The sequence below is a fragment of the Lactuca sativa genome, chromosome 7 (assembly GCF_002870075.4).
Source record: "Lactuca sativa cultivar Salinas chromosome 7, Lsat_Salinas_v11, whole genome shotgun sequence".
Classification (NCBI taxonomy): domain Eukaryota; kingdom Viridiplantae; phylum Streptophyta; class Magnoliopsida; order Asterales; family Asteraceae; genus Lactuca; species Lactuca sativa.
The window spans coordinates 7,914,709-7,936,132 of record NC_056629.2 but is presented as its reverse complement, the minus strand read 5'-3'; positions in this window follow the sequence as shown (position 1 = coordinate 7,936,132).

The window sequence follows — 21,424 nt, the reverse complement described above, 5'->3', positions numbered from 1 at the left end:
CGTGAGGGGTTTTGTTGAAGATGTCACCACCACTTGAAGCATCAATCATCCTTCGATCTTTTTCATTCATACCCTCATAAAATTGTTTAAGAAGTAGTTTTTCGGGTATATTGTATTGAGGACAACTTGTACACAAATTGTTGAAGCTCCCAAAATCATGAAATGTTTCATTTTCCCCTTGATGAATCCACAAAATGTCACTTCTTTGACTTGAAATGCGGGAGGTGGGATAGAATTTGCTATTAAAGGTCTTGAGTAACTCTTCCCATGTGTGAATTGATCCATGTGGTAGGTTGAATAACCACTCCCTAGATTTGTCTTCCAAGGTGAGTGGGAATGCGGTTAACTTGAAATCATCCAATGTCGCATTGTCGGGCAACATGCTAACACATATCATATGAAAGGAATTCAAATGCTTTTGAGGATCTTCTCTGTCCAACCCATGGAATTTGGTTAGTTGATGGATGAAACTTGACTTCAATTCAATCCCTAGGCGGTTTGCGGGATAAACAATAGCAAGAGGTGTGTGAGTAACATCTGTTTCCATAATTTGTCTAAGTGTCAACTCTTGAGGGGGATTGGGTGGATTGGGGTTATTGGGATATTGTTGCAAGTAATTGGGTGGTTGATGATAAGGTGGGTAAGGGTATTGGTTGTGATTGTAAATTGGTGGTGGATAAGCTTGGTAATTAGGATATTGGTTGTAGGGGGTTGTTGTTGTGGGTACATTTGGTTTTGGTACATTTGAGGGGGTTGGTAATTGGGTTGATTTGGGTGATGTACTTGTTGTTGAACTTGAAAAGCATTGTTTTGAGGTTGGTTGTTTTGGTGGAAGTTTTGGTTTTGTGGTTGATAATTGGGTTGGTTTTGAGGAGGGGCTTGATTCCAAGGTGGCATATCAAAGAGAGGTTCTTGTGGTTATTGTCTTGGTTGATGGGGTGGGGTATTGGCATCTTGATTGATTGGGTTTGGGTTGGGATTGTGAGGTGAAGTGTGATTCATGGCTATGTGGTTTTCAAACGGAATGTCTTCAAAGGAATGTCCAACAATTAGAGAACTCGGTTCGGTGTCGGTATCACTTCAAGTATGAACTTGATCTTCTATGTTGATTAGTGGAGAAGAGGAAGAAGCTTGAACTAGTTGTTGTTTCTTTGCTTGTTTGGCTAACTTTTTCAACCTTTTTGCTACTCTTTCAATTTTCGGATTGTAGAGTAGTTCACCGGTTCTTGTAGACCTAGGCATAAACAATCAAATAACAATACCCAATTTCCCCGACAACGGTGCCAAAACTTGGTGGGATGTCAAGTCCACGAAGCAAATTACAACATTTGATTGCTAAATAAACGTAATATAATGGTAAAAAGGGGTATCGATCCTCGGGGAAATGGTTGTATTCAATCACCAATGCAATTCAATAGAACTAGTGAAATTAAACTAACTAACTACAATTAAACTAAAGGGGGGGGGGGGGTTTGATTACTTGAAAACTAAAATACTTGAATAACTAAAAACCTTGAAATTAAGCATGTTGATGAGATGCTCAAAGGTTGAAAATAATTGGTTAGGCAATTCAACACAATGAACATTTGTGTGTTTATCATTAGGATCTAATACAAATCTTATCCTTCATCCCAAATTGCTTATAGCAATCATGAAGCATGATATGCCAAGATTCCTCATAGGTAGTATGGAGGTTGGGGAAGCCCACAACACACCTTCTTAATTAAGATCAAGGGTCAATTGAAGCAATTAATCCCAAGAAATCAACTAGCCTTGAGAATGAATGAATCCCCAATTCCTAGAGGATGTCAAATGTTTACACATCCATAAAGGAGCTATGATTCATAAGCTAGAGATGATTTCTACCATCAAAAAGCCTTTGTTATAGATAAATTCAATGATCCAATGCAAAATCAATGAAACAAATCAACCATTGCTCAATCAAATACTAAGCTCATGATCAAAGCATCAAATAAGCATAAGAATTGTAAACTAGAATCATAAACATGGAATAAATTGATAATCAACATAAATCCTTCAAAACCCACAAACATTCATTGGTTTTCAGCCAAAGTCAACCAAATAAGAGTATTAGCCACTCATGGCAACAAAGTAACAAGAACAATAATTACTTTGCAAGGTGATGGCACTCACATTGGGGTTCTTCTCGGTTTGTGATGGAAGTTTACCCCTTTGTTCTATCTTGTTGAGAGCGGTTGCCAAGTCTCCAATTTGTGCTTGAATGTTGGAGAAAGTATTCTTGGTTTCTTGTTGAAATTGGTTTTGGCTTTGAGCAAGAGAAGTGACAAGTTCTTGAAGGCTCATTTGATGGGTACCACTTGATTCGCCTTGTTGTGGAGGTTGTTGGTAATTTGGAGGGTTATAAGAATTTTGTGGATATGGAGGTTTTTGGGATTGGTGTTGTGGATGTTGGGGTCTCATCAAAAGATTTGGTGGATTTTGCTTTAGTGGATAAGGGTTGTTTTGGTTATTCCTCCAATTTGGGTTGAAATTGTTTTGAAATCCCATGGGTCTTGGTTGACCTTGATATCCGCCCATTGCATTCACATCTTCCGGTTCACTTCCAAGTGTGGGAAACTTATCCGTATAATGGCTCGTCATTGCCCAAATACCACATACCATCAATTGTTGACCACTTCCCACCACCATTTGACTTAACACATTAGTCAAATCCAAGAGCTTCGATTCCAAGTGTTGAGTGTTGCTAACTTCACCAACCACTTGTGTAGAATTTCTCTTCATGTCAATTAGAGTCCCAAAATTCCTTTGATTTTGAGAAATGGTACCAAAAAGTAATCGGATCTCGTGAGGGGTTTTGTTGAAGATGTCACCACCACTTGAAGCATCAATCATCCTTCGATCTTTTTCATTCATACCCTCATAAAATTGTTTAAGAAGTAGTTTTTCGGGTATATTGTATTGAGGACAACTTGTACACAAATTGTTGAAGCTCCCAAAATCATGAAATGTTTCATTTTCCCCTTGATGAATCCACAAAATGTCACTTCTTTGACTTGAAATGCGGGAGGTGGGATAGAATTTGCTATTAAAGGTCTTGAGTAACTCTTCCCATGTGTGAATTGATCCATGTGGTAGGTTGAATAACCACTCCCTAGATTTGTCTTCCAAGGTGAGTGGGAATGCGGTTAACTTGAAATCATCCAATGTCGCATTGTCGGGCAACATGCTAACACATATCATATGAAAGGAATTCAAATGCTTTTGAGGATCTTCTCTGTCCAACCCATGGAATTTGGTTAGTTGATGGATGAAACTTGACTTCAATTCAATCCCTAGGCGGTTTGCGGGATAAACAATAGCAAGAGGTGTGTGAGTAACATCTGTTTCCATAATTTGTCTAAGTGTCAACTCTTGAGGGGGATTGGGTGGATTGGGGTTATTGGGATATTGTTGCAAGTAATTGGGTGGTTGATGATAAGGTGGGTAAGGGTATTGGTTGTGATTGTAAATTGGTGGTGGATAAGCTTGGTAATTAGGATATTGGTTGTAGGGGGTTGTTGTTGTGGGTACATTTGGTTTTGGTACATTTGAGGGGGTTGGTAATTGGGTTGATTTGGGTGATGTACTTGTTGTTGAACTTGAAAAGCATTGTTTTGAGGTTGGTTGTTTTGGTGGAAGTTTTGGTTTTGTGGTTGATAATTGGGTTGGTTTTGAGGAGGGGCTTGATTCCAAGGTGGCATATCAAAGAGAGGTTCTTGTGGTTATTGTCTTGGTTGATGGGGTGGGGTATTGGCATCTTGATTGATTGGGTTTGGGTTGGGATTGTGAGGTGAAGTGTGATTCATGGCTATGTGGTTTTCAAACGGAATGTCTTCAAAGGAATGTCCAACAATTAGAGAACTCGGTTCGGTGTCGGTATCACTTCAAGTATGAACTTGATCTTCTATGTTGATTAGTGGAGAAGAGGAAGAAGCTTGAACTAGTTGTTGTTTCTTTGCTTGTTTGGCTAACTTTTTCAACCTTTTTGCTACTCTTTCAATTTTCGGATTGTAGAGTAGTTCACCGGTTCTTGTAGACCTAGGCATAAACAATCAAATAACAATACCCAATTTCCCCGACAACGGTGCCAAAACTTGGTGGGATGTCAAGTCCACGAAGCAAATTACAACATTTGATTGCTAAATAAACGTAATATAATGGTAAAAAGGGGTATCGATCCTCGGGGAAATGGTTGTATTCAATCACCAATGCAATTCAATAGAACTAGTGAAATTAAACTAACTAACTACAATTAAACTAAAGGGGGGGGGGGGGGGGGGGTTTGATTACTTGAAAACTAAAATACTTGAATAACTAAAAACCTTGAAATTAAGCATGTTGATGAGATGCTCAAAGGTTGAAAATAATTGGTTAGGCAATTCAACACAATGAACATTTGTGTGTTTATCATTAGGATCTAATACAAATCTTATCCTTCATCCCAAATTGCTTATAGCAATCATGAAGCATGATATGCCAAGATTCCTCATAGGTAGTATGGAGGTTGGGGAAGCCCACAACACACCTTCTTAATTAAGATCAAGGGTCAATTGAAGCAATTAATCCCAAGAAATCAACTAGCCTTGAGAATGAATGAATCCCCAATTCCTAGAGGATGTCAAATGTTTACACATCCATAAAGGAGCTATGATTCATAAGCTAGAGATGATTTCTACCATCAAAAAGCCTTTGTTATAGATAAATTCAATGATCCAATGCAAAATCAATGAAACAAATCAACCATTGCTCAATCAAATACTAAGCTCATGATCAAAGCATCAAATAAGCATAAGAATTGTAAACTAGAATCATAAACATGGAATAAATTGATAATCAACATAAATCCTTCAAAACCCACAAACATTCATTGGTTTTCAGCCAAAGTCAACCAAATAAGAGTATTAGCCACTCATGGCAACAAAGTAACAAGAACAATAATTACTTTGCAAGGTGATGGCACTCACATTGGGGTTCTTCTCGGTTTGTGATGGAAGTTTACCCCTTTGTTCTATCTTGTTGAGAGCGGTTGCCAAGTCTCCAATTTGTGCTTGAATGTTGGAGAAAGTATTCTTGGTTTCTTGTTGAAATTGGTTTTGGCTTTGAGCAAGAGAAGTGACAAGTTCTTGAAGGCTCATTTGATGGGTACCACTTGATTCGCCTTGTTGTGGAGGTTGTTGGTAATTTGGAGGGTTATAAGAATTTTGTGGATATGGAGGTTTTTGGGATTGGTGTTGTGGATGTTGGGGTCTCATCAAAAGATTTGGTGGATTTTGCTTTAGTGGATAAGGGTTGTTTTGGTTATTCCTCCAATTTGGGTTGAAATTGTTTTGAAATCCCATGGGTCTTGGTTGACCTTGATATCCGCCCATTGCATTCACATCTTCCGGTTCACTTCCAAGTGTGGGAAACTTATCCGTATAATGGCTCGTCATTGCCCAAATACCACATACCATCAATTGTTGACCACTTCCCACCACCATTTGACTTAACACATTAGTCAAATCCAAGAGCTTCGATTCCAAGTGTTGAGTGTTGCTAACTTCACCAACCACTTGTGTAGAATTTCGCTTCATGTCAATTAGAGTCCCAAAATTCCTTTGATTTTGAGAAATGGTACCAAAAAGTAATCGGATCTCGTGAGGGGTTTTGTTGAAGATGTCACCACCACTTGAAGCATCAATCATCCTTCGATCTTTTTCATTCATACCCTCATAAAATTGTTTAAGAAGTAGTTTTTCGGGTATATTGTATTGAGGACAACTTGTACACAAATTGTTGAAGCTCCCAAAATCATGAAATATTTCATTTTCCCTTGATGAATCCACAAAATGTCACTTCTTTGACTTGAAATGCAGGAGGTGGGATAGAATTTGCTATTGAAGGTCTTGAGTAACTCTTCCCATGTGTGAATTGATCCATGTGGTAAGTTGAATAACCACTCTCTAGATTTGTCTTCCAAGGTGAGTGGGAATGCGGTTAACTTGAAATCATCCAATGTCGCATTGTCGGGCAACATGCTAACACATATCATATGAAAGGAATTCAAATGCTTTTGAGGATCTTCTCTGTCCAACCCATGGAATTTGGTTAGTTGATGGATGAAACTTGACTTCAATTCAATCCCTAGGCGGTTTGCGGGATAAACAATAGCAAGAGGTGTGTGAGTAACATCCGTTTCCATAATTTGTCTAAGTGTCAACTCTTGAGGGGGATTGGGTGGATTGGGGTTATTGGGATATTGTTGCTAGTAATTGGGTGGTTGTTGATAAGGTGGGTAAGGGTATTGGTTGTGATTGTAAATTGGTGGTGGATAAGCTTGGTAATTAGGATATTGGTTGTAGGGGGTTGTTGTTGTGGGTACATTTGGTTTTGGTACATTTGAGGGGGTTGGTAATTGGGTTGATTTGGGTGATGTACTTGTTGTTGAACTTGAAAAGCATTGTTTTGAGGTTGGTTGTTTTGGTGGAAGTTTTGGTTTTGTGGTTGATAATTGGGTTGGTTTTGAGGAGGGGCTTGATTCCAAGGTGGCATATCAATGAGAGGTTCTTGTGGTTATTGTCTTGGTTGATGGGGTGGGGTATTGGCATCTTGATTGATTGGGTTTGGGTTGGGATTGTGAGGTGAAGTGTGATTCATGGCTATGTGGTTTTCAAACGGAATGTCTTCAAAGGAATGTCCAACAATTAGAGAACTCGGTTCGGTGTCGGTATCACTTCAAGTATGAACTTGATCTTCTATGTTGATTAGTGGAGAAGAGGAAGAAGCTTGAACTAGTTGTTGTTTCTTTGCTTGTTTGGCTAACTTTTTCAACCTTTTTGCTACTCTTTCAATTTTCGGATTGTAGAGTAGTTCACCGGTTCTTGTAGACCTAGGCATAAACAATCAAATAACAATAACCAATTTCCCCGGCAACGGTGCCAAAACTTGGTGGGATGTCAAGTCCACGAAGCAAATTACAACATTTGATTGCTAAATAAACGTAATATAATGGTAAAAAGGGGTATCGATCCTCGGGGAAATGGTTGTATTCAATCACCAATGCAATTCAATAGAACTAGTGAAATTAAACTAACTAACTACAATTAAACTAAAGGGGGGGGGGGGTTTGATTACTTGAAAACTAAAATACTTGAATAACTAAAAACCTTGAAATTAAGCATGTTGATGAGATGCTCAAAGGTTGAAAATAATTGGTTAGGCAATTCAACACAATGAACATTTGTGTGTTTATCATTAGGATCTAATACAAATCTTATCCTTCATCACAAATTGCTTATAGCAATCATGAAGCATGATATGCCAAGATTCCTCATAGGTAGTATGGAGGTTGGGGAAGCCCACAACACACCTTCTTAATTAAGATCAAGGGTCAATTGAAGCAATTAATCCCAAGAAATCAACTAGCCTTGAGAATGAATGAATCCCCAATTCCTAGAGGATGTCAAATGTTTACACATCCATAAAGGAGCTATGATTCATAAGCTAGAGATGATTTCTACCATCAAAAAGCCTTTGTTATAGATAAATTCAATGATCCAATGCAAAATCAATGAAACAAATCAACCATTGCTCAATCAAATACTAAGCTCATGATCAAAGCATCAAATAAGCATAAGAATTGTAAACTAGAATCATAAACATGGAATAAATTGATAATCAACATAAATCCTTCAAAACCCACAAACATTCATTGGTTTTCAGCCAAAGTCAACCAAATAAGAGTATTAGCCACTCATGGCAACAAAGTAACAAGAACAATAATTACTTTGCAAGGTGATGGCACTCACATTCGGGTTCTTCTCGGTTTGTGATGGAAGTTTACCCCTTTGTTCTATCTTGTTGAGAGCGGTTGCCAAAGTCTCCAATTTGTTCTTGAATGTTGGAGAAAGTATTCTTGGTTTCTTGTTGAAATTGGTTTTGGTTTTGAGCAAGAGAAGTGACAAGTTCTTGAAGGCTCATTTGATGGGTACCACTTGATTCGCCTTGTTGTGGAGGTTGTTGGTAATTTGGAGGGTTATAAGAATTTTGTGGATATGGAGGTTTTTGGGATTAGTGTTGTGGATGTTGGGGTCTCATCAAAAGATTTGGTGGATTTTGCTTTAGTGGATAAGGGTTGTTTTGGTTATTCCTCCAATTTGGGTTGAAATTGTTTTGAAATCCCATGGGTCTTGGTTGACCTTGATATCCGCCCATTGCATTCACATCTTCCGGTTCACTTCCAAGTGTGGGACACTTATCCGTATAATGGCTCGTCATTGCCCAAATACCACATACCATCAATTGTTGACCACTTCCCACCACCATTTGACTTAACACATTAGTCAAATCCAAGAGCTTCGATTCCAAGTGTTGAGTGTTGCTAACTTCACCAACCACTTGTGTAGAATTTCTCTTCATGTCAATTAGAGTCCCAAAATTCCTTTGATTTTGAGAAATGGTACCAAAAAGTAATCGGATCTCGTGAGGGGTTTTGTTGAAGATGTCACCACCACTTGAAGCATCAATCATCCTTCGATCTTTTTCATTCATACCCTCTTAAAATTGTTTAAGAAGTAGTTTTTCGGGTATATTGTATTGAGGACAACTTGTACACAAATTGTTGAAGCTCCCAAAATCATGAAATGTTTCATTTTCCCCTTGATGAATCCACAAAATGTCACTTCTTTGACTTGAAATGCGGGAGGTGGGATAGAATTTGCTATTGAAGGTCTTGAGTAACTCTTCCCATGTGTGAATTGATCCATGTGGTAAGTTGAATAACCACTCCCTAGATTTGTCTTCCAAGGTGAGTGGGAATGCGGTTAACTTGAAATCATCCAATGTCGCATTGTCGGGCAACATGCTAACACATATCATATGAAAGGAATTCAAATGCTTTTGAGGATCTTCTCTATCCAACCCATGGAATTTGGTTAGTTGATGGATGAAACTTGACTTCAATTCAATCCCTAGGCGGTTTGCGGGATAAACAATAGCAAGAGGTGTGTGAGTAACATCTGTTTCCATAATTTGTCTAAGTGTCAACTCTTGAGGGGGATTGGGTGGATTGGGGTTATTGGGATATTGTTGCAAGTAATTGGGTGGTTGATGATAAGGTGGGTAAGGGTATTGGTTGTGATTGTAAATTGGTGGTGGATAAGCTTGGTAATTAGGATATTGGTTGTAGGGGGTTGTTGTTGTGGGTACATTTGGTTTTGGTACATTTGAGGGGGTTGGTAATTGGGTTGATTTGGGTGATGTACTTGTTGTTGAACTTGAAAAGCATTGTTTTGAGGTTGGTTGTTTTGGTGGAAGTTTTGGTTTTGTGGTTGATAATTGGGTTGGTTTTGAGGAGGGGCTTGATTCCAAGGTGGCATATCAATGAGAGGTTCTTGTGGTTATTGTCTTGGTTGATGGGGTGGGGTATTGGCATCTTGATTGATTGGGTTTGGGTTGGGATTGTGAGGTGAAGTGTGATTCATGGCTATGTGGTTTTCAAACGGAATGTCTTCAAAGGAATGTCCAACAATTAGAGAACTCGGTTCGGTGTCGGTATCACTTGAAGTATGAACTTGATCTTCTATGTTGATTAGTGGAGAAGAGGAAGAAGCTTGAACTAGTTGTTGTTTCTTTGCTTGTTTGGCTAACTTTTTCAACCTTTTTGCTACTCTTTCAATTTTCGGATTGTAGAGTAGTTCACCGGTTCTTGTAGACCTAGGCATAAACAATCAAATAACAATAACCAATTTCCCCGGCAACGGTGCCAAAACTTGGTGGGATGTCAAGTCCACGAAGCAAATTACAACATTTGATTGCTAAATAAACGTAATATAATGGTAAAAAGGGGTATCGATCCTCGGGGAAATGGTTGTATTCAATCACCAATGCAATTCAATAGAACTAGTGAAATTAAACTAACTAACTACAATTAAACTAAAGGGGGGGGGGGGGTTTGATTACTTGAAAACTAAAATACTTGAATAACTAAAAACCTTGAAATTAAGCATGTTGATGAGATGCTCAAAGGTTGAAAATAATTGGTTAGGCAATTCAACACAATGAACATTTGTGTGTTTATCATTAGGATCTAATACAAATCTTATCCTTCATCCCAAATTGCTTATAGCAATCATGAAGCATGATATGCCAAGATTCCTCATAGGTAGTATGGAGGTTGGGGAAGCCCACAACACACCTTCTTAATTAAGATCAAGGGTCAATTGAAGCAATTAATCCCAAGAAATCAACTAGCCTTGAGAATGAATGAATCCCCAATTCCTAGAGGATGTCAAATGTTTACACATCCATAAAGGAGCTATGATTCATAAGCTAGAGATGATTTCTACCATCAAAAATCCTTTGTTATAGATAAATTCAATGATCCAATGCAAAATCAATGAAACAAATCAACCATTGCTCAATCAAATACTAAGCTCATGATCAAAGCATCAAATAAGCATAAGAATTGTAAACTAGAATCATAAACATGGAATAAATTGATAATCAACATAAATCCTTCAAAACCCACAAACATTCATTGGTTTTCAGCCAAAGTCAACCAAATAAGAGTATTAGCCACTCATGGCAACAAAGTAACAAGAACAATAATTACTTTGCAAGGTGATGGCACTCACATTGGGGTTCTTCTCGGTTTGTGATGGAAGTTTACCCCTTTGTTCTATCTTGTTGAGAGCGGTTGCCAAGTCTCCAATTTGTGCTTGAATGTTGGAGAAAGTATTCTTGGTTTCTTGTTGAAATTGGTTTTGGCTTTGAGCAAGAGAAGTGACAAGTTCTTGAAGGCTCATTTGATGGGTACCACTTGATTCGCCTTGTTGTGGAGGTTGTTGGTAATTTGGAGGGTTATAAGAATTTTGTGGATATGGAGGTTTTTGGGATTGGTGTTGTGGATGTTGGGGTCTCATCAAAAGATTTGGTGGATTTTGCTTTAGTGGATAAGGGTTGTTTTGGTTATTCCTCCAATTTGGGTTGAAATTGTTTTGAAATCCCATGGGTCTTGGTTGACCTTGATATCCGCCCATTGCATTCACATCTTCCGGTTCACTTCCAAGTGTGGGAAACTTATCCGTATAATGGCTCGTCATTGCCCAAATACCACATACCATCAATTGTTGACCACTTCCCACCACCATTTGACTTAACACATTAGTCAAATCCAAGAGCTTCGATTCCAAGTGTTGAGTGTTGCTAACTTCACCAACCACTTGTGTAGAATTTCTCTTCATGTCAATTAGAGTCCCAAAATTCCTTTGATTTTGAGAAATGGTACCAAAAAGTAATCGGATCTCGTGAGGGGTTTTGTTGAAGATGTCACCACCACTTGAAGCATCAATCATCCTTCGATCTTTTTCATTCATACCCTCATAAAATTGTTTAAGAAGTAGTTTTTCGGGTATATTGTATTGAGGACAACTTGTACACAAATTGTTGAAGCTCCCAAAATCATGAAATGTTTCATTTTCCCCTTGATGAATCCACAAAATGTCACTTCTTTGACTTGAAATGCGGGAGGTGGGATAGAATTTGCTATTGAAGGTCTTGAGTAACTCTTCCCATGTCTGAATTGATCCATGTGGTAAGTTGAATAACCACTCCCTAGATTTGTCTTCCAAGGTGAGTGGGAATGCGGTTAACTTGAAATCATCCAATGTCGCATTGTCGGGCAACATGCTAACACATATCATATGAAAGGAATTCAAATGCTTTTGAGGATCTTCTCTATCCAACCCATGGAATTTGGTTAGTTGATGGATGAAACTTGACTTCAATTCAATCCCTAGGCGGTTTGCGGGATAAACAATAGCAAGAGGTGTGTGAGTAACATCTGTTTCCATAATTTGTCTAAGTGTCAACTCTTGAGGGGGATTGGGTGGATTGGGGTTATTGGGATATTGTTGCAAGTAATTGGGTGGTTGATGATAAGGTGGGTAAGGGTATTGGTTGTGATTGTAAATTGGTGGTGGATAAGCTTGGTAATTAGGATATTGGTTGTAGGGGGTTGTTGTTGTGGGTACATTTGGTTTTGGTACATTTGAGGGGGTTGGTAATTGGGTTGATTTGGGTGATGTACTTGTTGTTGAACTTGAAAAGCATTGTTTTGAGGTTGGTTGTTTTGGTGGAAGTTTTGGTTTTGTGGTTGATAATTGGGTTGGTTTTGAGGAGGGGCTTGATTCCAAGGTGGCATATCAATGAGAGGTTCTTGTGGTTATTGTCTTGGTTGATGGGGTGGGGTATTGGCATCTTGATTGATTGGGTTTGGGTTGGGATTGTGAGGTGAAGTGTGATTCATGGCTATGTGGTTTTCAAACGGAATGTCTTCAAAGGAATGTCCAACAATTAGAGAACTCGGTTCGGTGTCGGTATCACTTCAAGTATGAACTTGATCTTCTATGTTGATTAGTGGAGAAGAGGAAGAAGCTTGAACTAGTTGTTGTTTCTTTGCTTGTTTGGCTAACTTTTTCAACCTTTTTGCTACTCTTTCAATTTTCGGATTGTAGAGTAGTTCACCGGTTCTTGTAGACCTAGGCATAAACAATCAAATAACAATACCCAATTTCCCCGACAACGGTGCCAAAACTTGGTGGGATGTCAAGTCCACGAAGCAAATTACAACATTTGATTGCTAAATAAACGTAATATAATGGTAAAAAGGGGTATCGATCCTCGGGGAAATGGTTGTATTCAATCACCAATGCAATTCAATAGAACTAGTGAAATTAAACTAACTAACTACAATTAAACTAAAGGGGGGGGGGGTTTGATTACTTGAAAACTAAAATACTTGAATAACTAAAAACCTTGAAATTAAGCATGTTGATGAGATGCTCAAAGGTTGAAAATAATTGGTTAGGCAATTCAACACAATGAACATTTGTGTGTTTATCATTAGGATCTAATACAAATCTTATCCTTCATCCCAAATTGCTTATAGCAATCATGAAGCATGATATGCCAAGATTCCTCATAGGTAGTATGGAGGTTGGGGAAGCCCACAACACACCTTCTTAATTAAGATCAAGGGTCAATTGAAGCAATTAATCCCAAGAAATCAACTAGCCTTGAGAATGAATGAATCCCCAATTCCTAGAGGATGTCAAATGTTTACACATCCATAAAGGAGCTATGATTCATAAGCTAGAGATGATTTCTACCATCAAAAAGCCTTTGTTATAGATAAATTCAATGATCCAATGCAAAATCAATGAAACAAATCAACCATTGCTCAATCAAATACTAAGCTCATGATCAAAGCATCAAATAAGCATAAGAATTGTAAACTAGAATCATAAACATGGAATAAATTGATAATCAACATAAATCCTTCAAAACCCACTAACATTCATTGGTTTTCAGCCAAAGTCAACCAAATAAGAGTATTAGCCACTCATGGCAACAAAGTAACAAGAACAATAATTACTTTGCAAGGTGATGGCACTCACATTGGGGTTCTTCTCGGTTTGTGATGGAAGTTTACCCCTTTGTTCTATCTTGTTGAGAGCGGTTGCCAAAGTCTCCAATTTGTTCTTGAATGTTGGAGAAAGTATTCTTGGTTTCTTGTTGAAATTGGTTTTGGCTTTGAGCAAGAGAAGTGACAAGTTCTTGAAGGCTCATTTGATGGGTACCACTTGATTCGCCTTGTTGTGGAGGTTGTTGGTAATTTGGAGGGTTATAAGAATTTTGTGGATATGGAGGTTTTTGGGATTGGTGTTGTGGATGTTGGGGTCTCATCAAAAGATTTGGTGGATTTTGCTTTAGTGGATAAGGGTTGTTTTGGTTATTCCTCCAATTTGGGTTGAAATTGTTTTGAAATCCCATGGGTCTTGGTTGACCTTGATATCCGCCCATTGCATTCACATCTTCCGGTTCACTTCCAAGTGTGGGACACTTATCCGTATAATGGCTCGTCATTGCCCAAATACCACATACCATCAATTGTTGACCACTTCCCACCACCATTTGACTTAACACATTAGTCAAATCAGAGAGCTTCGATTCCAAGTGTTGAGTGTTGCTAACTTCACCAACCACTTGTGTAGAATTTCTCTTCATGTCAATTAGAGTCCCAAAATTCCTTTGATTTTGAGAAATGGTACCAAAAAGTAATCGGATCTCGTGAGGGGTTTTGTTGAAGATGTCACCACCACTTGAAGCATCAATCATCCTTCGATCTTTTTCATTCATACCCTCATAAAATTGTTTAAGAAGTAGTTTTTCGGGTATATTGTATTGAGGACAACTTGTACACAAATTGTTGAAGCTCCCAAAATCATGAAATGTTTCATTTTCCCCTTGATGAATCCACAAAATGTCACTTCTTTGACTTGAAATGCGGGAGGTGGGATAGAATTTGCTATTGAAGGTCTTGAGTGACTCTTCCCATGTGTGAATTGATCCATGTGGTAAGTTGAATAACCACTCTCTAGATTTGTCTTCCAAGGTGAGTGGGAATGCGGTTAACTTGAAATCATCCAATGTCGCATTGTCGGGCAACATGCTAACACATATCATATGAAAGGAATTCAAATGCTTTTGAGGATCTTCTCTGTCCAACCCATGGAATTTGGTTAGTTGATGGATGAAACTTGACTTCAATTCAATCCCTAGGCGGTTTGCGGGATAAACAATAGCAAGAGGTGTGTGAGTAACATCCGTTTCCATAATTTGTCTAAGTGTCAACTCTTGAGGGGGATTGGGTGGATTGGGGTTATTGGGATATTGTTGCAAGTAATTGGGTGGTTGATGATAAGGTGGGTAAGGGTATTGGTTGTGATTGTAAATTGGTGGTGGATAAGCTTGGTAATTAGGATATTGGTTGTAGGGGGTTGTTGTTGTGGGTACATTTGGTTTTGGTACATTTGAGGGGATTGGTAATTGGGTTGATTTGGGTAATGTACTTGTTGTTGAACTTGAAAAGCATTGTTTTGAGGTTGGTTGTTTTGGTGGAAGTTTTGGTTTTGTGGTTGATAATTGGGTTGGTTTTGAGGAGGGGCTTGATTCCAAGGTGGCATATCAATGAGAGGTTCTTGTGGTTATTGTCTTGGTTGATGGGGTGGGGTATTGGCATCTTGATTGATTGGGTTTGGGTTGGGATTGTGAGGTGAAGTGTGATTCATGGCTATGTGGTTTTCAAACAGAATGTTTTCAAAGGAATGACCAACAATTAGAGAACTCGGTTCGGTGTCGGTATCACTTCAAGTATGAACTTGATCTTCTATGTTGATTAGTGGAGAAGAGGAAGAAGCTTGAACTAGTTGTTGTTTCTTTGCTTGTTTGGCTAACTTTTTCAACCTTTTTGCTACTCTTTCAATTTTCGGATTGTAGAGTAGTTCACCGGTTCTTGTAGACCTAGGCATAAACAATCAAATAACAATAACCAATTTCCCCGGCAACGGTGCCAAAACTTGGTGGGATGTCAAGTCCACGAAGCAAATTACAACATTTGATTGCTAAATAAAGGTAATATAATGGTAAAAAGGGGTATCGATCCTCGGGGAAATGGTTGTATTCAATCACCAATGCAATTCAATAGAACTAGTGAAATTAAACTAACTAACTACAATTAAACTAAAGGGGGGGGGGTTTGATTACTTGAAAACTAAAATACTTGAATAACTAAAAACCTTGAAATTAAGCATGTTGATGAGATGCTCAAAGGTTGAAAATAATTGGTTAGGCAATTCAACACAATGAACATTTGTGTGTTTATCATTAGGATCTAATACAAATCTTATCCTTCATCCCAAATTGCTTATAGCAATCATGAAGCATGATATGCCAAGATTCCTCATAGGTAGTATGGAGGTTGGGGAAGCCCACAACACACCTTCTTAATTAAGATCAAGGGTCAATTGAAGCAATTAATCCCAAGAAATCAACTAGCCTTGAGAATGAATGAATCCCCAATTCCTAGAGGATGTCAAATGTTTACATATCCATAAAGGAGCTATGATTCATAAGCTAGAGATGATTTCTACCATCATAAAGTCTTTGTTCTAGATAAATTCAATGATCCAATGCAAAATTAATGAAACAAATCAACCATTGCTCAATCAAATACTAAGCTCATGATCAAAGCATCAAATAAGCATAAGAATTGTAAACTAGAATCATAAACATGGAATAAATTGATAATCAACATAAATCCTTCAAAACCCACAAACATTCATTGGTTTTCAGCCAAAGTCAACCAAATAAGAGTATTAACCACTCATGGCAACAAAGTAACAAGAACAATAATTATTTTGCATCAAGAATCTACCTAAGACTTGAAAAGATGAAAGAAATTGATTATTTTGCTCTCCAAATCGTCACTTGCAGGTCTTCAATGGTGGAAAATTCGTGAATGAGCCTCTAGATCTGATCCCCAAAGGTTATGGTGTGCCAAATGACCAAAATTCCCAAACTAGGCAGTTGCGGGGGTACCCGCACGACGAAAATTCCACCCGCGCAAATGATGTTGTAATGCTATTGGTCCTTCATTCCACCACTCCACCCTTCCACTACCAAAGATTCCTTTGGTCCCCCACCCCCCCCCCCCCCCTTGTCCATGTAATTTGAATCCACCAATCATCATTTAGCCACCAAATGGATGCTCCAAGCCCAAAATTAGAAATTTATGATCCATCTTCACAAGCCCAAATAATCCAAGCTAATAACTTTCAAAGCCCAATTCTTCTTCTTTGATTCCGCCAAGCCCAATAATGCCTCGGGAGCCCACTAAGCCCGTCTCCAATCAACCCGCAACCACAACAAGCTACATAACCATGCAAAATTCCTCATGCAACATAAAGAGCACCCGGTACGATCCATACTAAAGAAAAATAAATCAAATACAATGCATTAATGATAAAAAGATCTAAAAATCTAAAATAAACTAATAAAAATAAGGAAATAAAATAAGCTATCATTGCTATTATTAGATGTGTTATATGTGCCAGTATGATATGTTATATGTGCTAGTGGTAGTAGTAAGGGAATGGTCCCCGATTCGGTCGTTAGGACCGAAGGGTACGTCAGACACCCCAAATATGTCTGACATCATGATTATGATATATATTATTATGTGATAGTAGTAGGGGTGAAATATTCCCCGTGACCGGGTGAGATAGACCGGAGGGTGGGAAGGCACCCTGGAATGGCCTGATACTAATAGATCAGCACCCCAGAATGGCTTGACATGGTTAGGTCAGCACCGCAGAATGGCTTGACACGGGTAGGTCGGGCACCCCAGAACTGGCCGACAGTATGTATGGTTGTATGGTATGTGGTATGATGGGGGAACTCACTAAGCTTCGTGCTTACCATTTTTAGTTTTGGTTTCAGGTACCTCTTCAGCTAAGGGGAAGGAGTCGGCATGGTAGCAGCACATCGCACACATATGATTTCTTCTTTGAGAACCCTGGGATTGTACTCTGACATTTTACTATTTGATGTATGGATTTCGAGACTTGTGGTTGTAACATCCAGATTCCCAGGTATTCTATGTTATTCATTTATTTTGAGTTAGATAGAAGGACTCGACGAGTCGATGCCTAGACTCATTGAGTAGGATTGTGATTTGCTGACTGGATTAATGAGTGGACTAGACGAGTCGGCAGGGTGACTCGACGAGTCCGTGCTGAGGTCAGAAACCCTAAATCCGTAGGCCTGAGCCCTATTTAAAGGACCTTATAGCCCTTATTTGCGGCTACCAGCCCAGAGTGAGAAACCCTAGAGAGCTTGGGCGAGTTTTGTGTGAGAGCAAGCCATTTTAATCCTTTTTGGTGTTGTTTTGCAAAGAAGAAGGTGTTTCCAGCTAGAGGAGGTCAAGAGGGTTGCTAATCCGTGGTTTCCAAGCTTGGATCTGTAGTGTTGAGGTAGAAAATCGAACTCTCCTTCTGTTTTGGTTGAGATCTATGAATCTAGGGTTTTCTACACCCTTTTTATTGCTTGAATTGATGAGTTTATGGTCCCTTTATGTGTTAGACTCCAGATCTGGACCCATAGAGGTCCAGAGAGCATTATCCATCTTGCTTTATGAAGTGTTATGGAAGGGATGAACTTAGGTTTCCATTTTTTAGGCTATTTCTTCAAAAGGAACCATTTATGTGTTGCATGAGTGTAAAGGTTTCACATTTACGTGATTAGTGGGTATGGAAAGGTCAGATCTATAGATTAGAGAAGTGGATCTTATCTCAGAAGGTCATTTGAGTGTTGCCATGGAAGCAACTCGCCGAGTTCATAAGTGGACTCGACGAGTCGAGTTGGGGTTGCCCCACGATTCGTGACAGGAGTAACCCGTCGAGTGAAGAGATGACTCGACATGTCAAGTGAGGCTAGAAGGATTCAGAGGACCCGTATGGACTCGCCGAGTCGCCCATGTGCACTCGACGAGTCGTGTCAAAGTTTGACCGTTGACTTCAGTTGACATTAGGGTTTTGGTCAAGCTGATCCAAGAGAGTTCCGGGAGGGGTAGAATGGCCTTCTACCCAATCGTTAGAGATGAGACTATAAGAGGGTATTGGTCAGGAATGTTATTCGAATGATAAGAGGAGGCTAAGTCGGGACGTCGAGCACGAGGGTTTATCCGACTTCGTACCAGGTGAGTCTTCTCACTATACTGTACCTAGAGTGGTACCTATGTGTGACAAGAAGGTCTTATATGCTATGAGATGTATGTGTTGTATGTTGTTATCTGATATGTATGTGTTATGTATGTTATGAATGATAAGGACCGGAAGGTCAAGATGCTATGGACCGGAAGGTCAGGAGGTTACGGACCGGAAGGTCGATATGGGTAGGACCGGAAGGTCTACCAGCATTTCGGGACGGAATTCCCCTGAGACACATGGACCGGAAGGTCCCACAGAGTTATGGCCTTGAGTGGCGTATGTGTTGTATGTGGTATTTTGGGAAACTCACTAAGCATTTATGCTTACAATTGTTGTGTTATGTGTTTCAGGTACTAGCGAGGATCGCGGGAAGGCGCCGACATGATCCGTACACACTCATGGAGTTTATGTCTTGAGATTCTGGGATACTTTTTGTTATGATAACATTGGATACATTATTTTTGAGTTATCTTATGAATAAAAGTATGTTTTGAAAATGAAGAATTATTTTGGAAATTTACGTTGTTACAGTGGTTTATGACTTGATGTTTTGAAATGATAGCAACGATGTTTTCCATAAACTATTTTTATAAGTAATGTAATTAAACAAAAAAATTTGGGTCTCGATTTTGGGATGTTACAAGTTGGTATCAGAGCCTTGGTTTGATGGATTCGGGCACACCACCGGGGGTGGCTGGACTCAAACCAAGGGCTTGAAGGATTTTTACAAGAAAAATATTTTTCTAAAATTTAAAAATAAGGAGTTTGGAAAAAACAAACAAGTTGTGTGATGCGTGCGACCAATGAGATTAAGTAAGTTTTCCCCAAGATACCCATGCATGTTATGTTATGTTATGTTATATGATATGATTATGAGAACTGCATGCTAGACTAGGGCTAAGGATCTAGGGAGGATACCTTGTATGCCTGTTATGTGATTATGAGAACTGCATGCTAGATTAGGGCGAAGGATCTAGGAAGGATGCCTTACATGCCTGTTGTATGAGTTTATTGAGCTATATGCTAGGGCTGGTTAGTCAGCAGTATGGTAACCTGATTAGGGTATGCTTGGTAATGGTTACTCAATACACGAATGTTGCTTGCTTTGTGCTGATATGAGATCCAACAAGCTTTAACTAACTAGTAAGCAAATATGTAATAGTATCCGCAAGCTAGTTAGGGAAAGATGGTAGGGACTCCTTGTGCAGCTGATGGCGGAGAGTAGGTCAGAGAGTGCCCTAGGACAAGCCTAGGATGAGATGAGCTTAGAAAGTAGTATTAATTGAAGGGACTTGGTGAAGTCAAAGAAATCCTTGAGGAAAGTACGGATAGATATGGAAGGTAGTATGGGCCCGTAATATTGGAAGCATAGGATCCATACTCGAATCAAGGAGGGCTGAGATAGAACCAGGAATCTTGGAGAGTGTGTAAGACCTATCGAGAGTATGTATGACCCTGATGTTTATGTGTTTTATTTTAGTATGGCGCTTACGCGACATGGAGAAGGAGGTTCAGGGTCTGGATCAGGATCAGGAACAGGCTTGGGTATGGGATCCGAGCGGGTTGATGAAGGACTACACGAGTTCATCGCGTTAGAGATCACGAAAGGTATCCTTGAGGCGACCCCATCATTTTCGGGTCGATCAAGGAGGGGATTATTGAGCTGATGGAGGATAGCCTCCAGACATTCAGGAGTGAACTGACGTGCAGCCAGTCGGGTTCGTGCACACTGTCCTTTAAGGACTTCAGGGGAAGTGATGCACCGGACTTTCATGGGGTGAAGGACCCCATTGTTGCCAGGAGATCGATCGCAGACATCGAGTATGTCCAGTTGACGAGCTTCTGGCCAGAGGGATCGAAGGTCCGTTTTGTTGCAGGTTGTTTGAGGGGTAGGGCTAAGGATTGGTGGGAGTCATTTGGTGACTCACTGGGAGCCCTAGTCATCGAGGCTATGACTTGGTCAGACTTTGTGACTAGGTTCAGGGCTGAGTTTGTGCCAGCTATGGAGCTTCAGCAGCTGGCCAGAGAGTTTCTTGACATGAGACAGACTACGGAGTCAGTGGTGGAGATCACAGCCAAGTTTCGAGAGAGGGCCTTGTTGGTACCTCAGTATGCAGGGGATGAGGAGACGTGGAAGACCCGCTATCACGATATGTTGAGGGCTGATATTCAGGAGCATGTCAGCTACTCAGCCTGCCCGATCTTGGAGTCCATGATTGCCAGGGCGAGGGAGAGGGAGATTGATTTGGAGCACCTCAGGAAGATGAAGGCAGAGGCAGAGCAGGTTACTAGGGTTTTGGGGAAGAAACCTAAGGGATCTGACACTAGGTCGAAGGGCCATCTGGGCGAGAGCCGTTGCAGGAAATGCAGCAAGCCACATGAGGGAGCTTTTAGAGCGGGATCATCAGGTTGCTACAAGTGCGGCAATACGGGGCACTTTGTCAAGGATTGTACTGCACCTGCCCCCACTGTTCAGATGTCAGACCTGATTTGCTTTCATTGAAATCAGAGGGCCCATAAAAATGTCAACTGCCCCAGGTTAACAGCAGCAACAGTGCCAGTAGTGGTGCCAACTCCAGCGACTACACAGGTTACGAATGGCCGGAAGGTCAAGTTAGAGGCTCCAATGGTGAGGAGTCGAGCTTTCCAGTTGACAGCCGGGGAGGCACGCGCTGCACCTGATGTGGTGACGGGTATGGTTTCTTATGTCTAACTTTTATTATATATCGCTTGTGATATTGATGTATTATATTATATGTTTTGTTTAGGATCATTACATGTGAACGGTATCACATTTTAGGTGTTGTTTGATTCGG